This window comes from Protopterus annectens, chromosome 5.part1, assembly GCF_019279795.1.
Source record: "Protopterus annectens isolate FY-2018-M chromosome 5.part1, PAN1.0, whole genome shotgun sequence".
Classification (NCBI taxonomy): domain Eukaryota; kingdom Metazoa; phylum Chordata; order Ceratodontiformes; family Protopteridae; genus Protopterus; species Protopterus annectens.
In genome coordinates, this window is record NC_056736.1 from 34,548,009 (window position 1) to 34,563,862 (window position 15,854).

Consider the following 15,854-nt stretch of genomic DNA (forward strand, 5'->3'; position numbering starts at 1 on the left):
ATATGTGTAGGTGACAGCTATCCCTTGTATTTCTGTCCCAGATATTTGCAGTCATTGTGGTTGTGTTGTTAAAAGAGCCTGTTTGCCATGGGTTGCCACCTTATCATATGGTCATTGTTGGACACTTGCGGGACACAAAGTGGTGTTTACAGGCCAACACGTGGCCACGGTCAGTACACAGGTAGCACATACTTTTATCCTCACTACATACCTATTGTTGTGTGACTTTGGATACCTATCATATTGCATGTGACATTTAAGTTTCTTACATACAGGCATGACTATTAAATACGACTGTTACATTATATATGGGACATATTTATGTCCTACCATCTCGGACATTTGCCCTTTGTACTGTTTTATGTCAGGACACACCTGCCCAGGGTGGGGATGTCCCTCCTACTGTGGTACAGGTAGTAACCGTATGCCTACGTCTAGCTATACCCACACCTACCATACTGGTCTGCCTCTGACTTGGCACCAACATACACATGTTGCAGACACACACACATTACAGTCACACAGAAACGCACACGGCACCCTCGACGCACACTTACACAGACCACGGCACTCACAGACTCAGTTGAACACAGTACCTATGTGGACCGCGACACCGTCAGCGGTGACTAACCATCCCTTCATATCATCATACTATTACTCGCGGATGTACTGTTCCAGTACTGTGTTCTATCGGTCTTTCAGCATCGTGGTTACACATGTCGGTATGTTACACATTCCTTGGTTGGTGGTATCCTATTTATTTGTACCTCCATGATGTTATGAATGTCGTTGGTCTATCTATCATATTTGCAGATATCGCTGAATCCATCTATATCACCATATATCCCTCTATTGGCCTTTCTATCTGTATCATATATATGCATATGTGTACATATATATATCTATATATATATATATATATATATATATATATATATATATATATATATATCTATATCTATATATATATATATATATATATATATATATATATATATATATATATATATATATATATATATATATATATATATATATATATATCTGGCGGGGAACGTGACAGGCACACAGCACCACCATATGCTGTAGGACCCATGTACTGTTCAGGTGTTGGCATTCCGTGTTGCACTGGCTGTTGTGTTTACAATGTTTGAGGGCTGCCTATGTAGGAGTCACACATTGGGCCACCTATACATTACGATTTACAGGTGGTCATGTTTGTTTGCCATCCATTTTACTGTGTGTGCAGGTGGAGAGGTGTCATGCTGTAGGGGCCTACACGGTCAGAGTATGTGCTATATGTTCCCTCTTTGCCAAGGCGTAGGCATATTGGGCACGCCTCCATCTGCCTACTGGGGCTGGCACAGTGTGTCATGGTCTGAATCCCTCTGTGCCTGTACTGGCCTTGGCAATTGCGGTGGGCTATGAGGGCCTTCACCATTTTGTCCCTGCTGCAGCTGCTTCCGCAGGATCATATTATGTAGCATGGCACATACTATGATGATGTGGGCACACGTGCCTGGAGAGTACTGCAAGGCTCCACCAGATGTATCCAAGCACCGGAACCGTGATTTCAGCATCCCGAACACACGCTCTATGATGATTCTGGTTTGTGCCTGTGCCTCATTATGGCGTTCTTGCATGGGTGTGTGTGCATTTCTGATGGGAGTCATCATCCACGGCTCCAGTGCATAGCCAGCATCCCGCACGAGATGGCCATGTGGGATGTCCCCCTGACAAATACCTGATACAGCTGTGAGGCATGCCAGATATGGGAGTCATGGTAGCTTCCAGGGCTGCCAGCACACACATCCATGATAATGCCCTGGGCATTGCACATGACCTGGCAGTTGATGGAGTGGAATCCCTGGCGGTTTATGTAGCGCATACCCTGCTCACCAGGTGGTGACTTGATTTGTATGTGCGTGCAGTCTATCGCACCCAGTACCTCTGGGTATTGTGCCACATGGTGGAAGTGACGCATATTGCTGGCCAACTCCTCCTGAGTTCTGGGGAAGTATATCTGCTCATTAGCATGTGGTAACATGGCATCCAGGAACTGGTGTAGTACCCTGGATGCTGATGCCTGTGAGATACCCATTATATCTCCAGTTGGCCTTTGAAAGTTACCTGTGGCCAGTATTCGCAGGCTTACACATACCTTCGTGTCCACTGGTATGGGTTCCCCTCTGTTATTTCTGGTTCTCAGGTGTGGCCAGCACAGCTCCACTATTTGCTGTAAGATGTCTCTGTCCACCCTGTAACGCTCTACTATCTCCAGGTCATGTAGCCCCTGGTAAGTTACCATTGGTCTGAACACTCTCCTTCTCCTCCGAGGCCTGCGGTGGTTGTCGGCAACATCCTCAACAACACCGTCAGTCTCTGACACATGCTGATGAATCACAGCTATGGCAGCTCTCAACATGTACATTTTAAAAGTTCCCTGTGTGTTTACACCTATGGTGCGGTGTTTGGGAATACACAGGTGTGTATTGGGTGCTTACACACTTTATACTATTGTGCTGTGAACACCGATGATGTCATAGGGTGTGTATGTACGTTCATAGCTACAGGTTACGTTATGTGTTTTACTACCGGGACTACTATTGTGGTGCCTTTGGTGTTGAATTACATTTGCCTGCCGTGGATTACCTCTTGACCTTCCCTTTACATTTCTGCGCGTTGCACCTACCATTTTCTGGTGTGCATCCTGCAGCCTACTTTCATTTGTGCTTTCCTGGACCTGGCGTATCTTGCGTTATGTGTGCTACTGCCGGTCTGCCATCAGTTTGCTTTGCTCTGCTGTGTCAGGTCTCCTATCTTTGCAATCCAATACCTCCCCTCCTTTCTTTGCATTCACATGCCTCCCCTATCCTGTTTTGCAGGTTTCTGCAAGCGGACTTGTCAGCTGCCGTCAATTGGCCTTCGTGGGTTGATTGGTGTTGATTGCTCATTAGTACTCCAATTACCCTACTTCCGCATTTCCTTCTTTTCTTCTCCTGTCCTTCCTGTTTATGCTGTTGTTTGCGGCGCGTGTGTCTGATTACTGGGTTTCAGGCATGTTTCCATCCTCGTACACATGCGCTTTTGGCCACCATGTGTGCTCTCAGCTAAACGATTCCTCCCCACCCCTGTCCTGCAGCTTTGCTTAGCAACAGACAGGCCAGATTTGCACTGCTCCAATGTGCTTAGTGCTACGGTGGCACACCCCTCTGCTGATGTCATGTATCTCCTCTGAGCCACTCCTCGGTGTTATACTGCTGCACCGTTTGGTACAACCTTCATCCAGCGGGACATTTGCGATTCAGTATTATCTGCCTCATTTGCATGGCATTGACTACTAATTCATAGTTACCGCACCGAACACTATCGCAAGCCCTTAGCAACCCTTGCACCTTGGTTGTGGTGTTCCATGCCTACCATTGTGTATTATGCTGTAAACCTGATTTCTATTACGTTGCGATTTTATGACATTTTTATATTATTTCTTTATGTTACAGCTTCCGCACACATGCCCTGCGGTTCTGCTGTGCGTTACTGTGGACATGACATTAAATGTTGTTATATATGCCTTGTGCATCTTTTCTTATGCCATTGGCTGTGTATTTCGCCATTGGCATATGTTCACGTTGTGATACATGGGTCTGGCCCTCTTCCATAGCTCCAATGTTATGTTTGGGAAAATGTAAACCGTGTTTTTTGGTTTACATTTCCGTGGGCTTATGTTACGCCTGCACCACTTCATGAATTGCTATATGCCTTCATTTGCATGGTGCAACACTGCACATGGGGTGATTTGCATACCTACGTTGGGGGCTGCGCAGATGTGGGGTACGCCGGTAGTGCACGTGGAATTGGATCGTACCTGAATCGCTCGGCGGCCATATTTGGCGTTATAACGCCTACGCTATGCGTGCGCCTGGCGCAAGCTTCATGAATCCCGGGGACAGTTTATTTGACCTAGCAAATTTTTTATGTGTTTCAAAATATTCTTCAATCATGCTTCCCCTTTTAAAATATAAAATAAAAACATTGTTGCATGCCAGTTTTGTTCTTAATTTTGAAGAGATTGTCAAAGATATTCCAATGTCATGTTAAAATGGCTCTAATTTCTTATCAATAGAAAAAAATGCATAGCTCTACAGACTTCTGAACTATTGTCCTTCCTAAAAGGTACCATATTTTTACAGATGAAAGAACTAAGTAAACTGTCAAAATATCTTTAGATGTGGAGTTGGTGACTTTGCCTGATATTTTTCTGATAAAAAAATGTTGCCTTTGATCTTGTTTTGATAATATGCACAAATACGTCAATGAAACAACTATCTTTGTTCACCAGAAATTAGAATGATGTGTTATCTAAATGATAAAGCAGACTCCAGCACTTTGGATATTGTTTATGTTACTAGCTGCCTATGTGACTAATTTTATGCAAAAAAAACTAAGCATAATTTATAGATATGTACTACTGATTATTGTTATATTAAATGTAAAATTAGAAATCATTTCCTGTCAGCAGATTTCGAGGATGTGTAGGGAAGTTCACATTTCAGTTGCTAAAGAAACAAAATATGAATGTCAGGAATGGCAAGAATGAAAAGTATATAATGCAAGTCATTTTATATCCCTAAATGTACATGCTGTTTCAACAAACCAATGAGTGTGCGTCTTGTAAATCAGTCATACCTGACAGAAAGATGTTCTGTCATTTCAATTTCTCATTGCCATTTATCTGTTCAGTGGAACAGAACAATACAATGTATTGAAAAAACAAATAAATATGGAGTCACAATTCTTGATGCCATGAGTGCTGCTTCAATCAGTTACATATCATATAGCTCAAACTCTTACCTGTCAAAATTGAGATATCCCCATCATTCCCTGACTTCATTCCTCATTTTTTTGCCAGAAAAAAACAGGTTCTGTAAAAGACAGACTAAAAGTAGCAGGAAAACATCTCTACATTCTGTAAAGAGTTATAGAAGCCATGTAGACTCTCCAAAGAAAAAAAAAGACAACAGTGTCACATTAAAACAAAAAAAAAAAAAAGTGGTAAAGACAGCAAAGCATTGTGCGGGTATGGAGCATGCACGTTACAAATATTGGATGACTACAAGACTACTAGAAGCCATCAGAAGAGTAATAAAGTTATTTTATGCAATCACATTATTTATAAATGATAAGACTTTTTTCTTAAATAATGTTATTGTATAAGTGAAAGAATCTACTCCTGGGTGGAGGTGTCACAGGATTTGCTTACAGTTGTTTTGTTTGTTCATGTGAACAAATCTGCAATACCTAACCAATAAACAGCACTGCTTCTTTCAAAAAACATTTTGTATGTAGAAAAAGTTATTTAATTTAGTTATAACAAACACTCACACACACCAAAAGCAAAGCTCAACACCACTCATAAGCATATGCCTAATGATCCTCCAAGAGCAAAGCCCATATGACAACCAGACACTTTACCTAGGATTCTTATCATAGGGGATTCTACTCTATGACACAGAGATCCCCCTCTCACCAGACTGCACAAGGAGAAGATAACAGTTAGTTGCCTATCTGGAGCCAGAATCCCTAATATCATGCACACACTCAAGTCATTACACCAGAGGTACCAATATGATTCTATCATAGTCGATGTGGGTATTAATGACCTGAAACATACCTCACTGGGCTATATGAAAAGAGATGCTATGGATCTCTCTGAGCTTGTGTCACTGACAGGTACATGTCATACATTGAGCAGCATTCTACCTTCACTAAGGATGATGCCATAATATGAACAGAAAATGATTGATTTTGATAATTGGCTTAGTTTCTGGTGTGACTCTAGGGGGATCCAACATCTATCAGCATAGGAGGACATGGTTAACAGACCAAGTTGATTTCGTAAGCCTGGTCTGCACCTGTTACCCCTGGGATTTCAGATATTGGCTAAAACTTTATCCACCCCCTTAGAGCTTTTTTTAGGCAGTATCAAAATGACAAAACTACCAACATAGTAAAAAAATGAAGGTGTTATTGCTCAATTCTTGGAGCCTCTGATTTAACTAAATAAGAAATGAGAAGGTCTAATAAAGTCCAACAAGGCCAGATCTGAGATTAGGATAGCCTCCCAGTCTAAAGACAATTGCAAGGCCTTCTTCTGCTATGTTAAGAACCTTATAGGTAGCACTCAGCAGAATGAAGAACTGGCCATAAATGGCACAACCGTCACTAACTTGGGTGATGCAATGAATCTACTGGTTGATAAATTGAGCTCAAACTTCACAACCCACTACCCCATGTTTAAACCCTTCTAGCAGATCCTCCAACGATCAATAGCAAGCAGACCTGGTGGAACTCACTAAGGCTAAACACTACTTCATTGGACCCAGAAAATATCTTCAGTTGTCTCATAAATAGCCTAAAATATGACTCAGCAGGACCACTTGAGACACTCTTCAACTATAGCCTCAAAAAGTTTATGTGCCAGGTGAATGGAGTCTGTAACAGTCAACCTTTCTCCTCTTCATAAGGGTGGGCCATCAACTGATCCCGGAACTAAAGATCCATCAGTCTGACAAGTCTGATATGCAAAGCCATGGAAGCCAAATTATAAAAGAAATTATCAATAAAGACAGTAGCAACCTACAGACATTGGACCCCTCACAGTTTGTCTTTCTTAAGGAAAGTTCTAGCCTATACAACCTGGCAGACTTCTATGAAAGAGTCACCAAGGCTATGGATGAGGGAAGAATGGTGCATACCCCCTACCTTGACCTGGCCAAGGCATTTGATGCAATAACCCACTCAGATATTATTGACAAGCTTTCAGAACTAGACATAAATCCCTACATAACTCTGGATTCCTGGCTGGCTCACTGATAGGGACCAAGAACTCATGATTGGTGAGATCACATACCCCAGGAGACCAGCCACCAGTGGAGCACCCCAGGACTCCATGTTGGACCCACTCCTGTTTCGCATCTGCTTCTTGGACGTCAAAGCTAATGTCAAAGGCCTCTGGCTCACCAAGTTCCCAGATGACTGTAAACAGGGGAATATCATAGAATCCCCCATGACTCCAGCATCCTATAAGTGGGTCTAACACAAACTCATTGGGGAAGAAATGCATTATAGGCCCTTTTGGAAATCATCCACCCAAGCTAATTACTCCTTCAATAAAACATCAACAGTCAATCCATTAGTTAGGGATCTGGGAACATATGTAGACAGTAATATGGTCTTCAACCAGTATGTAGCCATAATAATTAAAAAATTATTCTATGTCACCCAACTCATAAGCAAAAGTATGACATCCAGGTCCAAGGAAATTATAGGTCATAGGTTCATAGGTTCATAGGTTCATAGGTAGGTACTAAACTATTGGCCATAGGGCCTATATAAGCCTAGCCAAAAAGGTACTCTGGCTTTCTCCACCCAAGAAAATTATTTTCCTGTACCCTTGTCGAGCAGAGCCAAAGAAGTAATCCCAGGGGTGAATTTCCTATCTCCCATCCAGTCATCAAGATTTTTCTTGAAGAGTGCTAATGAGGAGATTTGTTTGATATAGATAGGTAGTTTGTTCCAGAGTATGGGAAGTCTTTGGGACAGAAATCTACCCTCCAGCATGTTCTGTTTATTGTGGTGACAAGGTTTAGGTCCCCAGAGCATGTAGCTTGGAGGGATTGGGATTTCTTTAAATGGAGCATGTCCAACAGCTCTGGGTTTGACATAGCTTTGTATGTTAGGCAGAGATCACCTCTGAGTAGGCAATATGCAATGGAGTAAAGCTGGAGTTTTGTGAGACAGTCTGTGGAGGGCATCTGTTTGAGGCCAGTAATCCTCTTTGTGAGGCATTTATGTGGACTTTCTAGTTGTTATAGATGTCTTGTGAGGTACAAACCAAAAGGGGCATTGTACTCTATAAATGGTTGAATGAGTGATGAGTAGAGGGGAACAATGACCTCTTTTTTCCTGGATGAGAAACCTTTTGTGATGAGGTGTGCCATGTAGAAGGATTTCCTGACTACTGTGGCGATGTGATTATCAAAGGAGAGACTACTGTCCATCTGTGTCCCAAGTTCTCTTATCACACTTTTGGTGTTAAGTAGACTACTGCCTATGTGTTAGTTCATAGGTACAGAGTTTTTACCAAAGGGGATGACAATGCACTTTTTGGCACTGACCTTGAGGCCATGGCTTTGACACCAGGCATCTGTCTCAGTGAGGCCCTTTTGTAGGATGTCCAAATCATTAGGAGTTTCATTTATGGCTCCTAGTTTGCAGTCATCTGTGAACTTCATTAGCCAAAGACCTTCTGTGTTAGCCTGTACTTCTGAGAAGAAGATACCAAACAGGAGAGGACTCAGGACTGAACCCTTTGGTACTCCACTTGTCACTGGTCTGAAGTCAGATTTGGAGCCAGCTACTTTCACAGTGTGGGTTCTGTCAGTGAGCCAGTTAGCAACCCATCTTGTGACATAAGGATTTATACCTAGTTTGTGAGTTTATCTATAATTCCAGAGTGGGGGGTGTTGTCGAAAGCCTTGTCAAGATCTAGATAGGTTGTGTGAACCACCTTACCCTCATTTACAGCTTTTGTGACCGCTTCAAAGAAGTCTATCAGGTTTAGAAGACATGATCTGCCTTTTACAAACCTGAACTGGGTGGGGTCCAGAGTTTGGAGAATACCAATGTCATGGTTTATAAGTTCCATGATGATATGTTCCATAGCCTTGGAGACCAGACTTGTCAGGCTAAAGGGGCAGTAGTTCCCAGGGTCCATGGTGGCTCCACCTTTGTGGAGTGGGATAACTGTCACTGTGTGCCATTCAGTGGGCACAAAGCCTGAGGTGAGGCTATGATTGAACATGGTACTAAGGTGGGGTGCCAGTTCATTCTGTAGTTCATGTAGAATGCAGCCTGGGATGTTGTCAGATCCCATGGATGTTGTGTTCTTGGCTTTGGAGAGTGTGGTTTTTACCTGTGCAGCTATGATTACAGGAACTTTGTATTCTTCCGGTATAGAGATGTGCCCTTTAGGGGGTGAGAGGGTGGTAAGGGTAGCACTGAACCTATCTGCCAGGATGTTGGCAATATCAGCTGGTTCTGTATATTTAGTGCCATTGTGCTGTAACTCAGAGCAGATCTGAGTGTTGCCATTGATATTTTTGGCAAAGCTTTAGAATGCTTTGTGGTTGTCTTTAGAATCAGTGACGATTTTGTTTTCGTAACTAGCTTTGGAGGAGTTTATGAGGGATCTCAGTTTCTAACTGATGCTGACCAGTGAGTTCCTCCAATCATGGAATTTTACTCTTTTCTGCAACAGTTTCTTTCTTCTCGTGTAGAGTTTGTTTATGGCAGGGGGCCACCAGACTGGCTTCCTTTTTTTGGAGGATAGCATCTTGGTTCTGTTAGGGATTGCATGATCCATGCACTCTTGTAAGTGCTTATAAAGTGCATTTGTGTAGAATTCAGCAGTCATACCTCTATTGTCCATCTGCATGGGTGTTCTGAAGTTTGCCACTTCATTCTTAAGAAGCATGAAGTTGGCTTTGGATAATTTTTTTACGGTGGTTTCCCTAATGGGGATGGGGGTGCGATGTGGATGTCTAGGGTGATTAGCTTGTGGTCGGATGTGACCAACAAGGAATTGACCTATGGTGTGGAACATCGGTTGCCCATGTTGGTAATGACCAGGTCTAGGATATTGCTGCCCCTGGTGGGGGTGTGGATAAGTTGATCCAATTTATGAATTCCAGAAAACGTTGAGCAAAAGAGTTGGTACATGAGTAGTTTTCCCAGTTAATGGTGGGGTAATTGAAATTGTCCATTATTAGGGTGTTAGTTTGTACCCTAATATTTTACAGTGCATCAAGAAACGAGGAGTGGGAATTCTGGGGTATGGTGGGGGATCTGTAGCAAGCTACAATTTGGATTGTGGTCTTGCCCAGAGTTAGCTGCACTTGGATAATCTCGGATGCATTATGCTGAGCAACTAGCCTGGAGGTGTGGATATCCTTAATGAATATGGACACACCTCAGCCTTTAGTGTTTCAGTCCAGGTTAGGTGACCGAAATGTGTGTTATGAATTATAGCCTGGTAATGCAGGGGTGCTCTCTGGAGCCTTGAACCAGGCCTCTGTCACTGCACAGATGTCGGTTTTCTCCATTTTAAGGAGTGCCTCAAGTGAGTGCATTTTGAGGTTTAGACATTTAGCATTGAGTAGCATTACCCTCAGATTTTGCTTGCTTGTACTTGTTATGGTGGTGAGTTTGTCATTTGAACCTTGCCTAAAAACAGCACTATAGGGGTGGCAGGAGCCTTAGCCAGTATCCGGAATCCCAAGGGCGACAGGTGCAGGCCGTCTCTGGCAAAGCATTGTGGTCTGTCGATCATGTCATCCCAGGCAGACAGATACTGCATCCCCTTAGAATGACACCAGTAGCTTAGCCAATACATATATGTCGCATTATGGAGTACAATGCATCCCTTGGCATGTACCTAACCAGACACTTGCAAAAGTAGGAACACCTTCAAAGTTCCTCATCAGGAGAATGCAGGGTATGAATATCCTGTCCTACACAGTTTGCCTTAAGGCATTATCTCTGTTCTCAGTCTCCTACAGGTTTCTGAGATGTGATCTATATCTGACATATAAGACATTTCAGATACACCTCTGATGCATCTCTTGCACATCCACAAAACAAATGATACCAGAATCACTAGATGCAAGGACCTGAACTTTTCTTGCAATGTAAACAGAACATGCTGGAGAGACCAATATGTGTCTTAAAGTATCTCCGCACTATGCAATAAGCTCCCCATCCACATGAAGCAGAGTTCATCCCTGACCCTATTCAAACAAAAACCTTGATCATTGGATGGGAAATTGCAAATTCACCCCTGGTCTGGCCCCATGTCTCTGATGGATGAAGGCCAATAGTAAGTAAATTAATCCTCAGCTAACTTACTCCCCCACCCATAACCCTTAGCTATTTCCTCACTAACATATTCCACCAAATAAGCATCCAAGAAACATGGGACAAAACTGGGTTAGGTTGCAAGGCTAGGGTTATAAAGACCCTGGTGGTCATTAGCATAGTATAACACTATGAATCTGAACCTATAAGCAAATCCATATAAATCACCACAGAATAGTGAACAAATATTGGTTTCAGTGGAAATCATGCCTTTTTCGATCTAATCTAAAGCCTTCATTTCAAAGTGTGCTTCTAAAACTTCCTACTTAGTGACATTATCAAAAAAGTAAAATATTTCTTTTGGCCAGAATAAAATAAAGTCTCTGGTTTTGTTATTCAGAATGCTTCCTTTTGTGCTGATGAGGACTAGAATTCATTCTCTGGAACGTTAGTCACCACTACTTTGTCAATTGCTGTAAACCTCAAGCAGCACTAGGTTGTTTAAAACTGTGCTTACATAAAGCAATATTTGTTTTCTTACATCTGATATCACCAAGGTGTTCTGATATCCTGTTTTTAAACATACTTAAAGTTTTGACCACATAAAAGGAAGAACAATAACAAGTATCATCTTAAACTATCCATGTACTAGATCAAGTCATTAGCTGTCTTATTATAAAGTTTCTATTGAAATTCATTGATTCAAAGGACATACATTTGTTTGGCAGTGACCCTCATGTACATCTCTTGTTAAATTAGTCTGTACTAACTTCATTTTCTGCCCCATTTTGTGGCCCAATAAGATGTAACACCTTTCTGCCTTTTTGGTTTATAATTTAAACCCCCTATATCAGGGATCATTTACATGAAACTACACAGTTCTTACAGCTTATAGGTGGCATTTGGAACCAGGTTGGCTGATTTGCACATTGGATGATGCTGCCTTATATATCAGTATTCCTCAGCTGGCAAGATCACAGGTCCTGGAATATTGGTTAAACAGGACTGAGATATGTCCACAGGGCTTTAGCACCTTTCCTTTTTGTTTGACTGAACATGTCCTAAAAGTGTGTTTCTTTTTATTTTTAATTACAGGTATGCGGCACTTAATGTCTAGGATAAGTTGTATCATGTTGAACATTAAGTGGCACGGATGTTAAGCAAACACCTTATACTATGCATTGTGCTTTACTTAACATCTGTCTGCATAAAGGCCAATCGCATTTACATGTGCTTAGTACAGTATGGGCATTAATGCAGTCAGACATTGTGTGAAAGGATATTAAGTAGTGCACACCTGTATTATTTTCAACATAAGGGCTGTTGGCAATATATGGTACAGTAATGTTGGCATCATTTGCACCCATATATGTGGACAGTTTTATGTATTTTTCCTTGGGGGGGTAAAGATTTTGTTTTTTATCAAACCCATAATTATTATTTTGATGCCATGGATATGTGAGACAGTTTTTAGACGACTGCTGGCTCATTTGGACTTCTGCTGAAACAGAACTGTTGGAATTTGTGCAGTACTTAAATTAAAACTTTTTATGGTTACAGTTTAGCTTCCATTAAACAGAGATTTCATTTTGGGGATTTTTTTCCATTTTTTTTTTCATTACTGTTGAACTGTTATTTGCTTTTATTTTATTTTATTTTTATTTTTTATTTTTATTTTTATTTTTGCCTTTTGTTGGAAACAATACTAACATACATAATTCAAGAAAGAAAAATCAAATAACTTACATCACAAGTAATATTCACACCAAGAATAGACATGACAACTATTTAAGCATTCTTATTGCCTAATGATATGAATAACCATAACAAAGTTGAGTTCACTACTAAACAATATTATAGCTTTTTCTGACTCAGTCCATTCCATGTCCTCTCCTCCTAGGCTTAACAGACAAAATATCCAATATTTTGAACTTGCTTATCAAAAATACTTTCCCACAAAAATTTTTCCTCCCAGCACTGTTGAATATCTCTTCACTCTCAAGACATGTCTAAATTTTCTGCTTATGTCTGTCCACTGCGCCAACATTTCCCATTCCCAGTTTTAAAGTCTTGCAAATTATGCAGGAGTTCTAAACAAGCTATGTATTCAACAGATGTGATAATCACATATTCTTGGTATCACATTTAATTTAGCTCCCATCCTTAAACAGTGCCCATATTCTTTGTTCAAAAACTGAACTACTTCCTTGTTTTCCACCTCATTTGTATTGTACTCATTTCCTTTCCATGTTTATGCATTACAACCATATTATATGGCTTACTACATGATACGTTTCCCTCTCAGCTCTTTTGGGTCAACAATACTGATCATCTATCACAATCTAAATATCCTCATTCAATATGTCATTTAACTCTTTCTCATTCATAGCTTAACTGATTGGTTAACTTGTTCAAGCTGATGTCAAGTATCTGCCAGCAATTGATACCTGTCGTTAAAGAGTGCCATTTATCAAACTGGAGGACAATTTCTCTCCCCCATTGCATCAAATCTCCCAACACCTGCATTCCCTTCTCAACTCCTTTTTTTTTCATTGGAAGGGTTTTCTATATATGGGGATACTAGGGTTGTTCCAAATCCCCACACATAACATACCCACATCAAATCATGCCATCCTTTTCTCTCTTGTACCAAATTAATACTCTATTTGCCTAAAAAACACTCCCAGTCGTATCCAGTTCTTTGTTCCACACCCAAAAATATTGAAAGAAAGCAATTTCAGCAGAGGCCAGGGTATGTAAGCCAACATCAGGCATTTTTCTCCTACCCTGTTAAAATCACCAACCTTTTATTAAAACTACAAAAACTTCACTGACTAAGCGCTTTCACCCTGGTAGGGAATCTTCAGAGTCAGTCTATACATTTGATAATAATCCTTATATACTTTTGGTGGTCATCAATGTAATCAGCACTAATTGAACACAATGAGTCACATCATCTAATAATCTTTTTGTATAATAATTAACCCTGTAGTTACCCATTAAAACATTTTCTTGTGTAAACTTCAGGAGTCAGTTCTTACTAACTGAGTATACAATAATACAAAAGTGCAAAACAAAATGTTTTTTATACAAACTTAGATTTGTTGAAAAGACTATTGAGAATAAACTATATATTGTTAGACTATAAAATCAAAATCAAAATTAAAATATGAACAATAATAAATGAATAAATGATCATGTCATACCTCCAATTATATAAAAAAATAATAAATGTTGGGTCATTGTTCATGAGTTATTCAAAATGTGTTGGGAAAATATTAGATACAAGCTGCCTTATGTTTTAATATACAAGCTAGGGATAGAGCTTCATTGATGCCAGGGACATTGTTGGCATCTAATCGAATCTGCCTAAGGCATTCCCTAACCCCCAGGATAGTTTATATGCTCCCCCAAACTCTTTTATCCAAAGTCTATCTATAACAAAAAACAAAAAAATGTTAAAATTAGAACAGTTATTCGTATGATTATATAATGAATTAATAGGTTTCTTATTTTTAATGTCCCTGTAATGTTCTAAAATTCTGTATCTCAACTTTCTAGTAGTCATACCTATATAAAATGCTGGACAGGAAAGACAGGTGGCTACATAAATTACCATATTAGTGTTGCAGTTGCAATAGCCCGGACTCTTTAATGTCCACTTGTAATTTCCCACAGAGACATAGGGGCCATCGTTGATGTATTTACATGCTTTGCAACTGCCACACTTAGCCATCTTAGCAGGTCTTTGACCAAAAGTTGTCGGTGTACTCTCTAAACACTCCTTAATGTTTAAGCCCCTACTGTTAATAAAAAGGGGGGTTTTACCCAGTGTGTCATGTAGCTCTGTAGGGATAGTGTCTTCCCAAGTCTTCTGAATGATGTTTTTAACCTCCATAGCTAGTAAATTGTGCTGTAAAACCATTTCAGTTGGAATATTTATGTTGTCTCGTTTAGTGGTTCTTACTTTGTTGTTGTCCAACACCCTTTTTGTGTCTTTCAAGATGGGAATAAAATCAGTGACCTTTCTTCTGATGACATCATTTTGAAGTAAGGTTAGCATGTCCAAAGGGTAACCCCTTTGGACAAACAAGTCCGTCAGAACTCCCATTTCACTGTTGAATTTACTGTCCTCACTGATAATACGTGACAACCTAATCATCTGTCCCTTGGCCACATTCTTCTTAATGTAATAGGGATGACAATTGTCAAAATGTAAAAATAAATTACTTTAGGTTTTCTTCCTATAAATGTTGGATTCTATTGCACCATCTTTAATATATAAACGTAAATCCAAATAATCTATCATCTTGTCATCAACGTTGTGTGCAAATCTCAAAAATGAAGTGGTGTTGTTTAAATAATTAATGAATTCCTCTACTTCATCCAGAGTACCTCTCCATAGGAACAGGATATCATCCAAAAATCTCAAGTAGATGATTAACCTAGATTTATATTTGGATTCCAGCACAAATTGTTCCTCCCATTCAGCTAAAGCTAGGTTGGCATATACAGGTGCGCACCTGGCGCCCATAGCCACAGCAGTGGATTGTCTATAGAATTCATCCTCAAATCCTAAATAATTGTTCTCCAGTACAATATGCATCATATCGATCAGCAAGCCTCTCTTCATCCGGTGTATATCACTATGTTTACCCACACTCCTATCAAACCACTCCAGACCAACTTTATGGGGGATTACTGAAAATAAGTTGGTAATATCCACAGTTACAAATAGAAAGTCTCCTAGTGATACACCAGATAGTCCCCTGAGGCAACCTAGGCAGTGTCACGAGTCCATTAATACATGTGTCAAGTTGTCCAAAACCTTCTTGGTCGTAATGTCTATAAATGATGCTAATGGTTCCGTTTTGGAACCCCTGGCTGCAACAATTGGTCTAAATGGGGGATTAGCAATATTTTTATGAATTTTAGGTATC